The 20,112-nt window shown below is 40.8% G+C and overlaps 1 protein-coding gene across 1 annotated transcript in view; it reads right to left on the reverse strand.

Annotated features, from left to right (window-relative positions):
• The window catches only part of NEK6 (NIMA related kinase 6), a 128,739-nt gene extending 109,767 nt beyond the window's left edge, over positions 1–18,972 (reverse strand). The window contains exon 1 of the mRNA XM_044664249.1: positions 18,914–18,972. The gene's annotated coding sequence lies outside the window, so the exon portion shown is untranslated. The remainder of the gene's footprint in view (positions 1–18,913) is intronic.
• Positions 18,973–20,112: the final 1,140 nt, after the last annotated feature.

A 20,112-nucleotide genomic window follows, 5' to 3' on the forward strand; every position in this document is an offset into this window, starting at 1 on the left:
TACACCCTTCTAAGGCTCAGCTTCCTCATCATTAAAAGAGGGATGATAATAATAGTTTGTACTATCTATTTCAAAGGGTTGTTCTGAACAACAAAGCACTCTTTGTTGTAAATCTTAAAGTGTTAACTGAATTGAGAGCTAGTATTCCTATTCCTTTACAGGAAAAATTACAACACTATGAATAAAACAAGGAAAGAGATCCCTAGATTGGGGTCATTTTAGTTCTGGCACTGAGAAGACTTGCTTTGAGAACTGAAGTCAAAAAGTCAAAAAGCATTTATTAAAGGATCTTCTATAGTACTATGTAAGCACTGTACTAGTCCCTGGAGAGATAAAATAAAAATAGTAGTCCCTGCCCTCAGGGAGCTCCTAGTCTAATGGGGGAGATCAGAAACAAATAACTATATACAAATAAGAGAGAAACTGGATAAATGGGAGATAAGTCTTATAAGGAAGGCATGAACATTAAGGAGGATCCAGAAAGGCTTCTTGGGAAAGGTGAGATTTTAGCTGAGATTTGAAGAAAGCTAGGGAGTCAGAATGTAGGAATTCTCAGCTTGGGGGGTCAGACTCTGAAAAAGCAAAGTGTTGAGAAATGGAGAACAGCAAAGAAACTAGTGTCAAAGGATCACAGAGTACAAAAGGGGATGTGAGGTGTAAGAAGACTAGGAAGGCAGGAAAGGGCCAGGCCATGAAGGGCTTTAAAAGCCTAAAGGAGAATTTCATATTTGATCCTGGAGGTAATAGGGAGCCAGTGATGTCTACTGAATAGGGTGGTGACCCAGTCTGCCCTGGGCTTTAGGAAGATCATTTTGATAGTTGACCAATGGTGAACTAAAGCCAGGAGACACTTGAAGCAGGGAGATCAGACATCAGCCTGTAATTATAGTGTAAGCAAGAGACAGCAAAAACCTACACCACTTTGGTGACAATGTCAGCCTCAGTTTTCTCACCAGTACAATGAGAAGGGTAATATTTGCATTATCTTTTTCACACAGTTGTTGACCCAGGTGTTCTGACTCCCAGACCAGGACACTCTCCATGATCCCACTCTCATTTGGTGGGTAGGTGCTCTAAGGCACCTAGCATAGAGCCCTGAATATGGTGGATGTTCAGTAAATATATGGAAGACATTTATAGTACAACATTTTACAGATTACAAACACTATTCCCACAAGCACCAAAGGGCTCTGGTGAAAATTACACAGGATTAGAAGTGAGAAGACTCAAGGTTGAATCCCGAGGCTCTAATACGAGTACAAGTCTCTAGACCTCAGTTTTCCGCTTTGTAAAATGGGTTCATTGGAATAGATGGTCTCTACAGTCTTTTCTATGTCAAGATGATAAGAACTTAGTAAAATAAATAATGCAAATAGTATTTTCCCCCTTTTACACATGAGAAATTTCAGCTAGCAGGTGATAATCTCCCTGGACCTTAGTTTCACCAACTGTAAAATGAGGGGTTTGGATCTGATGGCCTCTGAGATCCCTTTCAGCTCTAGAACTACTATGGAAAGTCCAAATACAGTGTTCTTTGCCCTACACTGTGCAGAAAAGGTATCCAAATGCCAATATCTTGGAGGTCAGAGCAGGGTAATCCAAGCTGTCTGCTCAGCCTTCAACTCTGCTATTTTTCTTCTTTGATCTGTACACCCACACTCCTTAAGGTTTAAGTAATCAATTTGAAAAAAAAAAGTTTTCCCTTCCAGAGACAAAATGGCACAACAGTTTCTCCTACTTCCCTCCCACCGCCAATTCCAAAGGGCTAATTTTGTCTTCCAGAAGTTATGGCTGTAATTCTGTTAATAGGACGCAAGATCTATGGTGCGCTCAGCCCAAAGTGTTAGGAAAGCGGCTTTTTCTCCAGGAGAAGGAATATCACAGTTTCCCTCTGGGGGGGAAGAAAAGCATAACTGGAACACAGGCTCCTTGGGGGCCTTATTAGATCCTCAAAGAGCCGTCGCAGTTGCTAAAACCTGCTTTTGCCAGCAGAAGCTTCATTTTACAAATATACAACAGGAAAAGCATAAAAGGGTGAGAAAGCCCCAAAGATTAGGCTTCCCCATTGCAGAGAGCGACAGAAACACAGCTCTGTGCTACAGCATTTAGCCTTCATGACTCCTGATTTTAATAGATGTGTTTAAGCGCTTTATAACCATTTGTGAATACAGAATGTTTCCTTCTTTTTTTTTTTTAAAGAGTATTGTTTGCCAGTGGCTGGACAAGACAGTGCTTTAAAAAAAAGGAAAAAAAAGCTTTTTCCAGACATGATAAAAAATCTTATCGTTCTCACAGATGGCCATGAGGCCTCTTGGGGACTTTTAAAAATAACCTTTTCTGACTCAGTTTCTCCTGCCTCAATCACAAAGACAAACAAACACAGATCATCAATTTAAAAAGGGAAAAGTTTCAGTGAGACATCTGAAAGCTACTTTTTTTTTCTGCCCTGAAATTCAGGTGCCAGATATTAACAACTTTCTCAGAAAATCCACTGCACAGCTCAAATATGATGCAGTAAAAAGAACACTGGACTTTAAGCCAGTCACTAATTGAGACTATATTGTAGCCTAAAGCAAGTTAATTCATCTCTCAGTTTCTTCACCTATCAAATATGGAACACTGGACTACATAGTCTCCAATATTCAGTTCTACCAAATCATGTTCTAAGACTCCTTCCAGTCCTAACATTCTTTGCTCTAAGGTCCCTCCTAGGTCCAGCATTCTGTGTTCTATATTCTAGATCTCTAAGTCCTAAGATCCTCCCAGCTATAACATTATATGTTTTAACAGTCTTTGTCTTCAACAAGCTAGAGAGCACTATACTTGGAAGTCAAAATACCTGGGTCTGAATCCAAGTGCCAACAATGTTCAACCTCCTCATCTTACATGATGTTCATAAGCAAAGAGTTCTACAAACTGCAAAGTTCTATAGAGATTGTGTTTTTTAAATGAATTTTTAAAATTAATTTTCTATTACAAGGAATACCGAAATGTCCCTTAGTGTAGCTTATCCAGAAGAAATTCCCCAGTGAATTCGGTTAGAAATAATTCTCTTGATTTCATTAAGAATCGGTTCTCCTTCATTGAAGCCAGGCCCTTGCACAACTGACAGGATGTTATAAACTGAATGATTGACGTTTGAAAGAAGAAAGGAACTTAGTCAAGTTAAAAATTACCCTCTAAACATCATAAAGATGAGTAGACTCATGATACATAAACACCAAATCTTAGCCTTTGCTTTGACCGTGCCCTGACACAATCGTATGAAACATCCTCTGACCAATCTCATTCTTTCTTCCTTCAAGAGCCAGATCAGGTCCAATTTCTGCCATCATGTCTTCTCTAAGTGCTCTTCTTAAAGAATTCCCTTTTCCTTCCTCTGATCAATCTAGAGTTCTTTTTATCTCTCTTATGAACTTGTTGTTGCTGTTGTTCAGTCATTTCAGTTGTGAGTCCCTCTTCATGACTCCATTTGGGATTTACTTGGTAAAGATACTAAAATGGTTTGTCATTTCCTTCTCCATCCCATTTACAGATGAGGAAACTGAGGCAAATATGATTAAGTGGCTTGTCCAGGATCATGCAGCTATTAAATGTTTGAGACCAGATTTGAACTCATAAAGATGAGTCTTCCTGACTCCAAGTCCAGTCCTCTATGCACCATGGCACTACTAGCTGCCCCTTATAGATTTAATCACAGGTTCTGGGTTCAAATATGGACCTTAGACACGTCCTAAATGTGTGATCCTAGAAAAGTCACTTAACCCTCATTTAGCCCTCACTGCTGTTCTGCCTTGGAACAAATACACAGTATTGAGTCTAAGGTGGAAGGTAAGAGTTTAATTTAAAAAATTTTTAAGAGCTACTTATATTTTTATACTGCTATATTGTTCACAAACTACATCTTCACAAGAAGCTAAGAGAGAACATCATTTTAAATCAACAAACATTTATTAAGTCCTTACTATATTCTAGGCACTATACTAAGTACTGAGGATACAAAGCAACACCTTACCTTCTAGAAGCTTACATTCTACTGAGGCAACATATAAAAAATTGAGGATATATTAACATATACTAAGTGGATAGAAGGGAATCTCTGAAGGAAAGGCATTAGCCATCTTGGAAGAAAACAAAGAAGTCAAGAGGCAGAGGCAAGGAGAACATTCTGGGAATGGGGGACAACCAAGGCAAAGGATATATGAGGAACAGCAAGTTTATCTGGAAAGGGCTAGGCAACTGGGGTTAAGATGCCCAAGGTCACACAGCTAGGAAGTGTTTGAGACCACATTTGAACCCAGGTCCTCCCAATTCTGGGCCTGGCTCTCTATCCATTGTGTCACCCTAGCTGCCTTTTACCTTTATTTTTTTGGTATGGGCATGTATTTATGCATGGAGAGGAGTAAAATGTAAAAAAAAAAAAAACTAGGACAATAATAGGTTGTGATGAGTTTTAATAGCCAAATAGAGGATTTCCACGTTTGATCTTGGAGGTAATAGGGAGCCAACCACGGGAATTTTCTGAGGTAGAGAGGTGACCTGGTCAGACCTGTTCTTTAAGAAAATTATTTTGTAGCTAAGAATGGATCAAAGTGAGGCAAGACTTGAGACAGGGAGACCAAGGATATTGTGAAAATGAGGCAAAGAAAAGTGAGATGATTCACTCAGAATCATGAGGCCAGGGTTCAAACCCTGTTCTCTAGAACATCAGAATATATTGCATTAGAGTAGTAAGAAATCTTACCCAGTACAGTCAATATGACTGTCTCATTTTACAGCAGAAGAAAATATTGCTCAGAGATTAAATGAAGAAATGTCAGGTCTGGGTCTCAGGTCTTTTTATTCCTAGCCCAGAACTCTTTGTAGGAATATTTACTTAGTAGTAGTCTGATAAATATTTGTTGAATTAATACGTAGTCCTGAATTCTAACATTAAAAACCTGTTTTTTTTTAAAAAAAAAAAAAGGTCCGTAAGCCTGTATGCTCTAAGCTCTGAGCCCCAATGATTCATTATTATAGGGGGCTACTTGGTTGTATCTACCAAAGAAATTAAATCAAAAGACTTGTATGTAAAACCTGGCTCACAAATCATTTAACCTGAGTATCAGTTTTACTACCAAATGTAAAATGGAGCTCACCACTTCACAGAATGCTGTAAGAAAAGGACTGTGTCAACATTCATGGATTACAAAAATGGGAGTTGTTTTTATTTTGCTATCCCTATATCAAGATATGGTCTCAAGTCCAAGATTCACTTTTACTTGACAAGCAAGCAGGGCAAATTGATAGGTATAGCTGGCCTCCTGAACCCAGTTAGCAGGCTCCGAGTCCTTCTAGAACACAGGTTTTTATCTAAGCTCCAGCTGAGCTAAGGAATTATCATTCATATTCTCTCTCTCTCTCTTCCTCCCTCCCTCCCTTTTCCTCTTCCTCTCTCTCTCTCTCCCTCTTTCGTTCTCTCCCTGTCTCTCTCTCTCTCTCAGCTAAGCTCAGTAGCTGGAGAGGGGAAAATCCTCAAGCCTGTGCCAGGAACAAGGCAGCTTCTGTTCCCATCCCTGATGTGTCCCCTCCCAGCAGAGATGAGCAAGCAGACGGGTCAGGCAGCCAGACAGAATCATCCCAACTATCCTACATCCGTTTTTCTTGTCATGGATTGAAAGGCTCCATTTCACAAATGAGACGTGTGTGACAGGCGTCCTATACCCTGTAACCGTGCCAGCTCTCCCCTAGGGATGCAGATAATAGAAGCTGGGCTTGCCTGGGAATAAGGAGATCCATGTTTCAGCACTAGCCCCCTGAGTAATCTTGGGCAAATCATTTCTCCTCTTTGGGATTCATTTTCTCTGGTATTTAACTAGATGATTTCTGAGGTCCCTTCTACTTCTAACACTGTATGTTCTCACATTCTCTGTCCTAAGAACCCTTCTAGCACTAATATTCCTGTTATAAGATCCCTTCCAGGTCTAACATTCGGTGGTAGATTTGCTCAATCTGGGAACCATGGAACTTCAAATGGTCTGTAGATAGATTTTAGAATACATATTAAATTGAATGGGGGGGGATTACATCATTATTTTCACTGGTCTCTAACTGAAATTTAGCATTTCCTCCAAATATTTAAAACATTATTCTGAGGCTTTCCCATACTGCCAAACTCTTGTTCTCTGCTGATTCCCTAGGATCCCCCTAAGTTTAGGGCTGAAGGAATCAGAGAGTGATGATATGCTGGAGAAGTCCAAAGTTTCCCTGCCACCTATTCGGCCCAGAGGGTCACTGACCTGATTATCTGGTCTTTGACCCTGATAATTTTTAAAAAATCATGGAGTCAAATGGGTATGATTTCTAATGCAGTCTTTTTCTGCTAAAGAATTGAAGGAATCAAACTGAGAGCAGCATTCTTTGAGACAAGAGCTCTGAGGAAGGGAAGGGAAGAAACACTACCACACATTTGTAGTTTGCCTACAGCCAGAAACCCCAACTGCTGTCCAGAAGTGATGTCAAAGGAAAACATCCTGAGACTGGCAGGAAAGATGGAAGACGGCTAGCTGGCATCACCCAACTGCCTACCAGGGCCCTGACTCTTTACTCCTCATCCCAGCTACTTTTATGACCTGCATCAATAGTTAACTGGACACCCACAAATTATTATAGACAATTTTCCATCCAATTTCCCAGCCAGATATGATGCACCCTTGGAGTGTCTATCAGCTAACAGGCGTTTATAAAGTACATACTATTTGCTGTACACTGTGCTAAGCACTGGGGATAAGAAGACACAAACAAACAGTCTCTGCTGTCACCACATGTACATTCTAATATGAGAGATACCATGTAAACAACCAGTTACATGCAAGCTATATACTAAGTAGATAGAAGGTAGTCTGTATATTCTCAAAAGGAAATCAAAAAGAACAGAATGTATCTGAAGCTTAGAATAATAATGATAATGATGCTATAAGAGCTTTAGAAGGTTATGGCTTGCAAAGTACTTCTTTCACAATAGCTTTGGGTAAGTAGTCAGTCAACAAACACCTATTAGTGTTTACTAGGGATTGGTCTAAGTGATGGGAATGCAGAAAAAAGCAAAAACTAGGTCCCTGTACCCTCAAGAAACTCATAGTAGGGAAACTAAGAGGCAGTGACGAGGCAGCACAATAAATAACTCTGTTGTCGTTCAGTCATTTTTCAGTTATATCCAACTCTTCATGACCCCATTTGGGGTTTTATTGATGAAGATACTAGAGTGGTTGCCATTTCCTCCTCCAACTCACTTTACAGATGAGGAAACTGAGGCAAACAGGGTGAAGTAACTTGCCCAGGTTCACACAGCTATTCAGTATCTGAAGACAGATTTGAAACTTAGGAAGATGTACCTTCCTGACTCCAAGTCTGGCACTTTATTGACTGCGACACTAAGCTGCCTGATTTCTTACTAAATATCTACTAATATGAGAACACAGAATGTTAGTTCTTAGGGGACTTTTAGAAACATCTAGTCCAACATCCTTATTTTATAGATAGAGAATAAAGGTTAAATCACTTGCCAACATCGCAGCATCCATAGGAAGTACAATCAGAACTGGGATCTGATTCCCTAGAACCTAGTGGTACACTTTCCACTATCCCACAAGGCTTCTTTTCCATCTGATAAGATCAATGTACCGCCAAGCTTAAAAACAATGCGATACAGTGACTGGCAATGACTCTCTGTGTGCCTAAGACTAGGATATATCCCCCAGAAACTTCAAATGAACTATAACCTGATGTGACAGCCTGAAGCAGAACATTTTAAAATCAAAGAATCTAGTGCAATAGTGAAAAGACAAGATGTCAAACCCACAGCTTTATAGGGCCCCCCATACTGCCTAGCCTCCAAACCAGATTAAAATGTAATGGAGAAAACAATAAAATACAATAAAACAAAAATAATATTACTTTTTAAAACTAAATCAATATGCAGTCCACAAAGATCCTTCTATAGTGTACTGATTACTTGCCCCCATTTCTTTTTTATTTTTACACCACTGGGGAAGAGGATTTCCTCAGTAAGAGCTGCTGAGTTCTCTCTGCTACCACCTTACCCAAATTTGGTTCCTTTGAGCATAAACTTACAGATAATATATACAGATACACATATTATAATTTTATACATACAAATATATGTATATATAAAATACGTATAAATATGTACATGCATAAACATACAGATGGGATAACATGACTTAGTATATAGAAGGGGAGCAAGGTGAAGCAATGGAGAGAGAACACTGAGCTTAGAATCAAGAAGTCTCATCTTCCTGAATTCAAATCTGGACTCAAACACTTACAGGTTAAGTGACCCTAAGCAAGTCATTTACCCCTATTTGCCTCAGTTCCTCATTGGTAAAATGTGCTGGAGGAAATGGCAAACCATTCTATTATCTTTGCTAAGAAAACCCCAACTGGAGACATGAAGATTTAGACATGACTGAAACAACACAACAGTGGACATGAGACTCATGATGAAAAATGCTATCCATGGCCAAAGGACTGTTGGAGACTGACAACAGATTGTCCCAACCTCTGATTATGCCAGATTCTTCAAAGAGCATATTTACCATCTCAGAGAGGGGAAGAAGAAAGAAAAGAAGAGAATCTGAATTGCGAAATGTCAGATAACAATTACTAAAAATTGTTTCTATGTGTAATTGAAAAAAATTTAAGTTAAAAAAAAACTGTGGACAGTGGGCTAACCTTGGATTCAGGAAAATTTGAGTTCAAATTCAGCTTTTGACACATTCTGGGTATGCTTCAGGGTACCCCAGTGTTACAAAGTTGTCCAAAAACATAGAGTTCCCTACAATGATGAAACTGAAGGTTTTGGCCATAGCCATACATAATGAATCAATGAAATTTATTAAGTATTTATTTAGTGTCAGATACTGTGCTAGGCTCTGGCAATATAAAAACAAAAATGAAACAGCATGTGTCCTTAAGAAACTAAAATTCTATGAATAAATGAACATCCTTTATTGTGTATTTGTACATAGTTGTCTATGTACAAATAGCTGTTCCAGAGTATGTAAGAATGTCCTATTTTCTAATATTCTACATTCTGTGATACCAATAACTCTCAACTGTCGCCTCCTCTATGATGTCTTCCTTGATCCTTCCCCTTCCATAAGTCAAAAATAAAGCTCTTCCTCAGATCTCACAAAGCACTTGTTTTTGTAGCTCTGTAATACACAGAATATGTATTCCCATAATCTGAGTTGTGTCAACATCTCCCTATTTGTAAGCTCCCAAGAAGAGGGCCCATGTCTTATCTAGAATCTAGTAAAGTGGTGGATACTTACTAAATGACTGGAAAGAAATGAATTATTCCAGCTGCACTCTTCATGCCCACTGTGAATATAGGATTTCTGGGAGAGAAGGTCTTTGGGATTATTTCTGCCAGTGAGCCAAAGGAAGCTTTGGAAAGGAGACAAGAGGACTTCTCACCTAGTTGTGCTGCGCCCCCCTCCCTTGCACCCCCCATCTGTGACAGACAGCTGCTCACAGGTCCCAACCTCTGATTATGCCAGACTCTTCAAGGAGCACTGAACTACAGCAAACACTGTGTAAATAATTAACAAAACATCTGCCTTCTGAATTAAGTACTGTTACTAAGGTTAGTTGTATACCCAGAGCCTCCAGTCTCTCCAAAAGCACTCATCTTCACATTTTCAAGTCCCCCCCTTTTTAAAAAGAAGTTAAATGGACAAAAGCAAAGTACCTCATTTCTATACTTCCCCCCACCCAGGCCACTGTGGGGACATTGAGAGTGTCTAGACATTTACATTCTGCCTCTTGCCGAGCAGCTGCTGTCTTGTTCTTCTCTATTTTGGGGAAGGCAATTTAGGAAGAATTAGTGGCATCTGGATCCAGTTTGGGGCCTCAGTGCAGATGGCCTTGGTCACCCTTCATACACCTCAAGCCTGGTTTAAGTTTTAAAGATGAAGCCAGTGAGTAGAAAGTACACAAGAATAAGAATCAGGAGGTGTTGACTTAAGTCCAGAACTCTGCCTTTCCCTAGTTTTTCGATTCATTAGGTAAGTCAATTAAATCTCTAGGCCTCAATTTTCTAATCTGTAAAACTAGAAGACTATACAAGATGATCTCTAAAGTCATTTATGACTGAGATAATAAAACACAGGGTCTCCTGAGTATAGACTGAAGTGGATTAAAAAGTAAGTGGGAAATATTAAATGCAATAAATAAAATGCATTAAAACATAGCTAGCATTACATTTTTAAATTAGTCAATCTCTAGCCACAGGAATCCTTACATACAACTTAGTGGTCCCTATTTCTATTTGGGTTTGACACCACAGTTCTGCAGATTCATAAACCGATTTCAAGGGAATTTAGGACGCAGAATTTAGGGATGGAAGGACTTTAGGACATAACAATGTTAGAGCACAAAGCTAAAGTTCCTTTATAACTCTAATAAATGCACAGAATGTTAAGAGCTCAAAAGAATTTAGAAAATAGAATGTCAGACCTAGAAAGAACCTAACAACATAGAATATCCAAAAAGTTAGCTGGAAAGGACCTTAGGTCATAAAATGTTAGAACAAAGAATGTTAGAGCTGGACAGACCTATTTAATATATTATGATTCACTGGGAAAAAAAACAAACGCTGTCAAGACATAAGTAGGAAATGCAGGCTCATCACTAGAAATACACAAACTCAGGTCTGCCATGTCTGCCAGTTTCCACGTTGGTGTGATGTGAATAGAGGAGGCTACTCCCCAGTGCCCCCCCCTCAGTTCATTTCTGATAAGCCGGCTGCAGGCACTGATGATAGGGGACGACTCAGAGGCCCTCCGGCTCTTCTCTTTGGAGCACCACAGGGAGCCATGCGTCACTTCTGCTGTTACAGGGAAGCCAGCACTCAATGGATTCAGAAACCCAGCTCATTTCTAAACACAGACTGTGCCCTGGCTCACCAATAAGGAACCTGAGATGCAGAGAGGTCCTGTTACTAGTCCAAAGTCACCCCACTGGTATAAGGCAAAGAAGACATTACAAATCAAGTATTCTGGTACTAAAGCCAACTCTTTTTCCTTTCTATATTGCATTGCCTTAGAATTATTATGCATTCCATGCTGGACTTCCCAGACAACACATATGCTTTATTCTAAGACTTCTTCACCTTTTCTTGTGTAATGGACCCCTGTGGCAGTATGGTGAAGCCTATGGTAAAACCTTCTTGGAATAATGCCTTTAAGAACATGATATCAAAATATTTTTAAAACAAATTCACAGACCCCAGGTTAAGAATCCTTGTTCCAGCCTAACCTCTTGAAGCTGAAAGTAACAAGAGGCATTTAATGATCTGTTCTATCTGCCAGGCACTGGCTAAAACTAAACAGTCCTTGCCTTCAAGAAGCTTACATTCTGCTGTCTCATTTCATTTTCATAAGGTTGCTGTAAGGACTAAATGAGATAATGTTTGTAAAACATTATGTAAAAGAGACATGAATTATTATTATTATTATTATTATTATTATTATTATATCAACAATCCTGTGAGAAAACTTAGTGGTCCAACATAATGTGAGTTCTTTGAGGGCAGAAGCTGTTTCATTTTTTTCCTTTATCCTTAGAACCTAGAATGATGCCTTGCACATAGTAGGTGCTTAATAAGTCCTTGATGATTGTCCTCATTTTACTGCTACCACTGATGAAGATAACCATGATGATAATTCAAAGACTTGTAAAAGGTTTCAGAGCTCATACATGGCAAATCTAGAATTCAAAATCAAATCTCTTGTCCTAGTTCAGGGTTTCCTACTATACCTCAGACCTTGTAGAAAAAGAAGGCAAAATACATGACAACTTCCAACTTCTGCAGAGCCTGGAATGAGGTGGGTGGGTGTGTTTGTTTTCACACCAGAAGCCCCATTAGAGAGACAGATGTCGAATTGCTCGATCATGCCCCAAGTTCATTTTTCCAAATTTAATGTCACAGGAAATTACCCTAATGACTGACTGTAGCATGTAAATCCTGCTAATCTGTGTCTGGCAGCCAGGCACAAGAATGCTGCTTAATTCAGACACAGCCAAATCATAGGATTGTGTTTACGTCATGAAATTCAGGCAGGAAAGGCTAAAGTCATCTACCTTTAGTTTTCTTTTCTTTTCTTCAAACTAACATTTTTTTTTCATGAAAGAATCTCATTGCTCTCTAAGATGCTAGAGTGAAGGGAGGAAGCCAGATGCTAAGGGTATAGGTGAGATTTCCTCAACAGTTTAGCTTTCTCATCAGTCAAGCACAGACACTCACAGATACATACATAGTGCACAGATGCCTCCTGGAAGGCCAACAGACATTCCAGAAATGCATTCAGTCCACAAAGTCACAGAATCTCAGAGTCACAAAGGTCCTAAGAATATAGAATATTAGAACAGAGAACATCGAACATTTGCACAGAAAAGTACCTTGGAATACAGAATGTGAGGATATAACATGCCACACCTGAAAGGGTCTTGAAGGGCATAAGGTCCTAACTTCTCAATTTACTGCTAAGGAAATGAAGCCCAGAGAGAGGGGAAGTGACTTAAAGTAAGCATTTTAATGGCAGAGCTAAGATTAGAACCCAGGTCTTCTAACTCCCATTCCAGTTTTCCTCAGAACACAGAATGCCAAAGTTAGAAGAATCTTTATAACACAGAATCTGGGCAGGCCTGGAAGGAACCTTTGACACCGCCAGTCATAATGGCCCAAGAGGGTTCTGTGACATGTGTGTGCATCTTTTTTTTAAGGATGGCATCAGGATAAAAGATAAAAGATGAAAATAAAGACTATTTTTACCTCCCCAAATCACAGGCCAGACGGGAAAGAATCAATCAATGCCAGAAATGTGGCTGTGCCTTCCTGCAAGATCTATTATTTCACACCTTAAATTAGTGTATCTCATAGCAATTTGCAAATGTTCGTGAATTTGCAAAATATACTTCTGAGGGAAAGAAATACCTTTCCTTCTGAACAGGAAAAGAAACTTTAAGAGGCCCAAGGACAATATGCAAAGTTTATTTCTTACAAGAGCAATGAATTAAGATATGAACAAATGAAGGGACATACGGAGAAAGTGGAAAGAGCCCAGGACTCGTACTTAAGAGGTCTGGATTCTAGTTCCAGTTCTGCCTCTAGTGTAAAGGATTATAATGTTAAAAGCTAGAAAAGGACTCAAATCATCTCATCCAATGAAGTAATTAAGTGTTTTCTTTCAAAAGAATTAGAGAAGATACAAAGTTTAGTTGAGGTCAGAAAGATTGTGACACAAGGTCAATTAAGTAATATGTAGCAGAGGTGATATTTGACCCCAGGGGCGGAACCCAAATCCAGTATCTCTCACCAGGACACTATCATATCTCCGCTTCTCACTAAAGACTACATATAGGGATGATGTTACAGAATTGGGCAATTTCTAAGCTAGAAGGAATTTTAAAATATAGATCGTTGGGACATAGACTATAGGATGTCAATTTTTGAAGGGACCTTAAACACTGAATGTATGAAACAGAACCTAAAATGTTTGAACTTTGAAATACAGAATGTTGGAACTTTAAGGGATCTTAGAACATAAAATGTTGGGGACAAAAGGACTTTTAAGTGATTAGTTGGTCTGGTTTCATTATCATACTTTGAAACTAGGGCTGAGGGAAGTTAATTGCACAGGAATATTTGAACCTAGCTCTTTTGTGTCTTGATCCAAGTCTCTTTCCATCATGCCTGTATTATCAGTCAATCAGGTAAGCAAGTAGTAAAAGTCCCTGCCTTCAAAAAGTTTGCATTCTAAAAAGGGGAAATCAATATATAGGTTAAAAAAAAAAACCAGAAGATACATGTAAAACAGATACAAGGTAACCTGGGATGGGGTAAAGTAGTAACAGCTGTGGGGATAGGAAAGGCTTCCTACATTAGACAGAACCTAGCTGAGTCTTGAAGGAAATCTTGGATTCTAAGAGTTGGAGAAGGAAATGAATTCTAAAGAAACAACCAGTGCAAAGAAATGGAAACAGGAGATCAAATGTCAGGTGAGAGAAATGGCAAGTAGACAGTATGGCTGAAGCATAGAGTGTATGTGGGGATTTGGAAGGATGTTTAGGAGATAATATTTAAGAAGTTTGGAAAGGTAGAATGAAGCCAACATGTGAGAGGTGAGTCTTAAATACCCAAGTGGAAGAATGTATTTTTAATCCATAAGGTAATAGTGTGATACTGGAGTTAACTGAGTAGAGGGTGACATGGCATTGTTTACTTATTCTATGTTCTAAAGTGCCTTTTGGCTCCCACACTGCATTCTGAGGCCACTCCTACTATATTCTTAGACCCTAAAAATCACTCACAAGTAACTGATGGCAAAGAACACAAAAGGTTTCATGTATTCTTACAGACAAATAACTTCACTGGTCTCTCAAAATATCTATCTGAAACTTCCCAAGGAGATGTAGCTAACTGAAATGACTGCTAATCAAAAAAATTTTAAGCCCTTGCCTTCTGTTTTAGGATTAATATTGTATAATGGTTCCAAAGCAAAAGCGCAGTAAGGGCTAAGCAATGGGGATTAAGTGACTTGCCCAGGGTCACATAGTGAGGAAGTATCTGAGGCCAAATCTGAATCTAGAACCTCCTGTCTCTAGGTCTTACTCTCAATCCACTGAGCTACCTAACTCTCCCCTCTTAATCAAACTTTAACTTATGATCTACCAATCAAGCCTCCAAAAATCTATCTTATCTCCCTCATAAAACCAGGAAGAGAACCATTTGGCAATTCTAAGAACTCTCCATCTAAAGACTGGCATGGTTGTATTATCTGCAAGTCATTTCCAGCTCAGAGAGAAATAAAGAAATGAAGTGAGGTTGCTCCTCTAGTATTATTTTTTTAAACTCTCATTTTCAGTCATTTCCAAAGCTGACGGGACCACAGAGCTTCACAAACCACAGAGAGCATTCCAACCTCCTATGCCTTTTCTTCTGGGAAGTTGGGCAAGAACCTTCCCAAACCTTTGCCAGTAAGGATCTCTGCCAGGGAGTGACTCATTCTACCCCTCCCCAGAGTTGTATTTTATTTGGGGGGAATGAAGACAGACTGTGCCATGATGGAAGAGGTGGAGTTTCCAGCAAACACAGAAGTGCTGTGTGTTGGGGGGCTGGTATTAAGGGAATCAAGCTATTTTTTTTTTTAAAGATGACATGGTACACTTACTTTGCATTCTTTGGAATCAATCATTTGTGATTTATAGAATCAAAAAATGTTAGAGTAGAAGGTCCCTTAGAATACAAAATGTTGGAGCTTGCTTTTTTTTTTTTAAGGGCCTATGATCATAGTATATGGGGATGGGAGGTCTTTAAATCTCATTTGGTTCAAAATGACTCAATTTACAGATGAGGCAACTGAGGCCCAGGGAAGGGAAATAGCTTGATCATAGATTCAGAACAGAAAGGTAACTTAGAGGCCTTAGGATACAGCTTACTTGTTTAATAGAAGAGGAAACAGAGTCACAGAGAAGCTTTGTGATTTGCTCTGTTATACAGTCAGTAAGTGCCTGAAGTGGGATTTGAATCCATCTCTTCCTAATTAAATCCAGTGCCTTCTCCACTACAGTCTAATGGTTCTCAAAATGTAGTCTGAGAGTCCCTGAGACCCTTTAAGGTGTCCACAAGGTCAAAACTATTTACATAATACCAAAATGTTTTAATTTCTGATATAGTAAATTATTTATAACTATAAACCACATAAACAAACGTCTTTGGGATAGGGTGTGGTCATCAATAATTCTTAAGAGTGCAGAGGGTTCCTGAGACCAAAATGTTTGAGAATTAGTATACTACATTGCGTTCAAGTTTACAAAAGTATTAAGTAGCAAAGCCAAGCACACTGACTACTGAATACAAATCCAGGTCTTTTTCCCAGTATACTAATCAGTTTTCCCATCTGTAAAACAAAGAGCTTCAACTAGATACCCTCAATGTTTCCTTAATTAATTAAGACAGTATGACTTCTTCCATTCTGGGTCCCAGAATTTAGACCTGATACCTTAGAACTCATTTAATATCCCAATCTTCTTATTCTAGAGAAAAGAGAACCCAGGCCCTTGAAAGGGGAATGAATGACTTGCCTCAGGGTACACAGGCAGTTACAAAGCCCAGACCTAGAACTCCTCTAGGCTGCACTATCTATAGCAGCTCTACAAAACAATCCTCCTTCCATTTGGGAAAATGTTTTTTTAAGAAGTCAGTTATCCATCTCAGCCATATTGTGGCCCCATCAGGCAGTCCTATCCCTTCATAAAACCAAGTTTGTTTGTTTTTTTAATTCAAGCATTATATTTGCATATTCAAAGTATCTCTTCCTCTCTCACACCAACCCCTTTTCCTTTCATTACCTCTTCTGCCCCTACTCCAATTCTGAAAGACTCAAATTTGGGGATTTTTAAAGGAAACTGAAACATTCCACTGGACAAAAACACAAGCCAGCCAGACAACAGGTCACTTCAAAAGCAATAGGAATCTGTGAGGAATAATAATATGACTTCAATAATTTTAGGACCAATGATTTCATCAGTGTGCATACTTCCTCAACCAATGTAGATCTCAACACTTCTACTCCTCAAAAGCTGGTTTCAAAATTTGCTGGAATCAAAATATATCATCACCTGCTGGCCAACCTTCTGTTGGGGACAATTCTACAGCATTTCCTAGAGTTTCCAATCTGTTATCTCATTTGGTCCTCACATCTCTATGAGGGTCTTGGTGGAAGAATTATAATCCATTAAGAATCTAAGGCATCCTAAGTGATTTTCCCAAGGTAACGTAGTTAAATGGCACTGCTGGGACTGAAATCCTAAGCAATACAGTGGATATTGCTTCCCTGAAATTGGGACAATTAACTTATGGAAAAGTTATACTGGTTTTATGGTTCTATCAACAAGACATTCTGGTGTTATATAGAAAGAGCCCTGGATTTGAGTTAGAAGATCTGAGTTCACATCTTGGCTCAGTTGCTTACTGATTGTATGACCATGTAAAAAGAGGGAATTGGTTGGACTAGATGATTGCTCTTTCCTTCCAATTTCAATATTCTTTGTTCTAAGACAATTCATATTTCTATAGCAAAATAGTTTATAAAGCACTTTCCAGACAACTCTGTTAGCAGATAGTGTAAGCACCCCCACTTATTTTACAGATTATACAAGTATAGCTCAGGGAAGCTTCTACTGCTAGTATTAGAACCAGAATTCAAATACAAGTCCAGAGTACTTCTATACACACTCTGACATTCTATGTTCTGAAATCCCTTCTAGTCCTAACATCCTATGACCTAAGTTTCCTTTATAAGCTACACCCTTGGCAAATAGGAAAATATACCCCATGCAACATAGAGAAATACCCCTTTCTCCTAATGTTAAGGAATCAGACATTGGGAAATGTTGTTGTGGGGGGGGGTGTTAAAAGTTAAAAGCCAAGTACACCCTAAGAAAACAAATTCCTTGAGAATCAAGCAGTCAGGTTGCATCTTCATCATTGCACACCCTAAAATCATAGGGCAGGTTAAAGTCCCATCCACTGATGTGGGTCAGGAAGGAAAGGTCCACAGGGCCCCAGGGAAAGGTGACAACAGTGGACTGAGACGAGAGGGAAATAGAATATACCATAAATGTTTGTGTCTCTTTCTTTGCCTCCCTGTCTGTATCTCTAATGTCTTTATTTGCTTATATGTCTCTATAGCTCAATTTATCTCTTTGTGTTTACCTGAGACCATCATGGTATAGATTTAATAAACAAGAGCCATGGGTTCAAAGCCCAGCTCTGACACCTACTATCTGTGTTGAGGCCATGGATAGAAGTACTTTACTTCTCTGAGCTCAATTTGCCACATCTGTAAAATGGGAAGAATAACACTTGCCCTATCTTTCTCACAGACTTGTGAGGTAAGCACACTGCATTAAAGCCCCAGAGAAAACAGCCTCAGCTATTATAAAAATCTACCTGGGTGAATCTTAAAATATTGTTAGCCTCTAAGTAAATGTAGGTCTGTGTGTCCCTCCTGCCATGCCTTAAAGTCTCTCCTAAGTTTACTTTCTACCGTTGGTCTCTCATTTGTGAAGAAAAACAAAAGCCCTAAACCAACTTCTCTTTCTGGAAGCCTCCCCCCCATCCAGCACACACAGCAATGGGCTGTGCACAGGAAGAGGAATCTTGGACTCTGCACGGCCCGGAGCAGCTGGGAGCTGTAGGCACTAAGGGAAACTGGCTAATGGCCAATCCCCTTCCCGCCTGGAAGGAGGGAATGGGGACAACACATGGACGCGGAGACACGGAGACACTCGCAAAGAAACACGAACAGATATAGGCACACATTGAGACCCAGACACAAATAGGCACACACCGGCACCGACAAACACAAATAGGCACACAGTCAGACAACACCCCAGCAGACGGACACACACCCACAGACATTCAGACACACACCCACAAATAGAAGCACAGACACACCGCCACGGGCACAAACAGACCGGACACCCAGGGACACCCAAGCACAGAAGGGTCAAGTTCAACGCCCCCCCCCCCCAACCACCACCACCACCACCACCACCACCACCTCAGTCCTCCCGCCGCCCCGCCCCCAGGGGCGCTGACCGCCCAAGCTCGGGATGCTGGGGGAGGGGGCACCCCTGGGGCGGGGTGAGAGTCCAAGCGCTGATCCCCGGAGGGGAGGGTTGGAAATGAGGGAGGGGGCTCGGGGTTCTCTTGCTGCCCCAAGCCTGAGGCGTCTCCTGCCCTTCCCCACCCCCCAGCTCCTGGTCCGGCTCCCAAGGACCAGGGGCTGCCCCTCCCCGGCTCAGTCCCCGCCAGGCTCCCCAAGCCCCTGGGAGGCCTTACCGGCTTCTGTGAGCAAAGTGCGGTGCAGCCGGAGCCCCGGAGTCCCGGACGCAACTTAGCCGCGCGGCCGCCACCACCAACTCCGCTGCCGCCGGTGCTGCGGGGCCGCGCACGCGCGCCCCCGCCTCCACTGCCGGGGCCGCGCCTGCCCCTCCGCGCGCTGTCTGCCACGCAGGCCTCCCGGGAGCGCGGCCCCAGGGCCCACGGGGACTGAGAGGGGGCGGGGAGCAAGCCCCACCCTCTCTGGGCTCCCCCGGGCCGCCCTTTGTCCCCTCCACTCCGCCCTCCGCCTCTACCGGGGCCCCACCTTCTATCCCTTTCTTGCCCGTCCAGCCCAGGGAGGTCAGTGACCTTGACCTGGTCACTTCCGTCCTAAGGGAGCCTCAGTTACCTGATCTGTGAAATGAGAGGGCCGTGCTATGTATATTGTGTAAGGTTCTCTTCTAACTATCCAAGCTGCCTAGCTGTGTGGCCCGTAGACAAGTCACAGAGCCTCTTAAGAGCCTCAGTTTCTGGGTCTATAAAATGGGAATAATAAGCTTTGTGGGCTGTCTTTGGGGAAGGTAAAAATTTAAATCCAGGATAAATATGAGCTATTTCTACTATAGTCAGAGTCCCTTCCGGTTTTGCCATTCCACATGCTAAGATCCCTTCCAATTCTCTGCAACCAATGTTCTTTTTATGGTCTTTGGGGATGGGGGTGGGGGACAGTCGCTAAAGTTTTAGTATGCTAGAGGGGAGGGGATTTCCGTAACCCACGCAAAACCTCCTCACACCTAAACAATTCTACGAAAATGACTAAATTAGTAATTTGCACTAGGGTACCATTTCCACCCAAAAAAAGGGGGGGGAGGGGGCTCAGATCCTAACACGATATTTACAAATTTCTGCCGGCTATTCCTCTCAGTCTAGGTGGGAAACGGGAAAGGGTCAACCTGGTCTTTCTTACTTTTGTTTTTAATGCATTGGGTTTTTTCTCCAAGTCACAAGATGAGTCACGGTGGAGCTTCTCTTTCTTTGCAGTGATGTGCTCAGAATTAGAACTGTAGTCCTACTACCAAGGGAGGCTATACTTTTTCCTCCCACGGGAAGTCTCTGTGTCAAGTATTTGAATGTGTCAGGGAGAAAGAGCTCACATTGTTCTCCCCTGAGGGTTTAAGGATTAAAGAAGGACTCTTATGATTTCATTATTTCATGCT

Source organism: Gracilinanus agilis, chromosome 2 (assembly GCF_016433145.1).
Source record: "Gracilinanus agilis isolate LMUSP501 chromosome 2, AgileGrace, whole genome shotgun sequence".
Lineage (NCBI taxonomy): Eukaryota > Metazoa > Chordata > Mammalia > Didelphimorphia > Didelphidae > Gracilinanus > Gracilinanus agilis.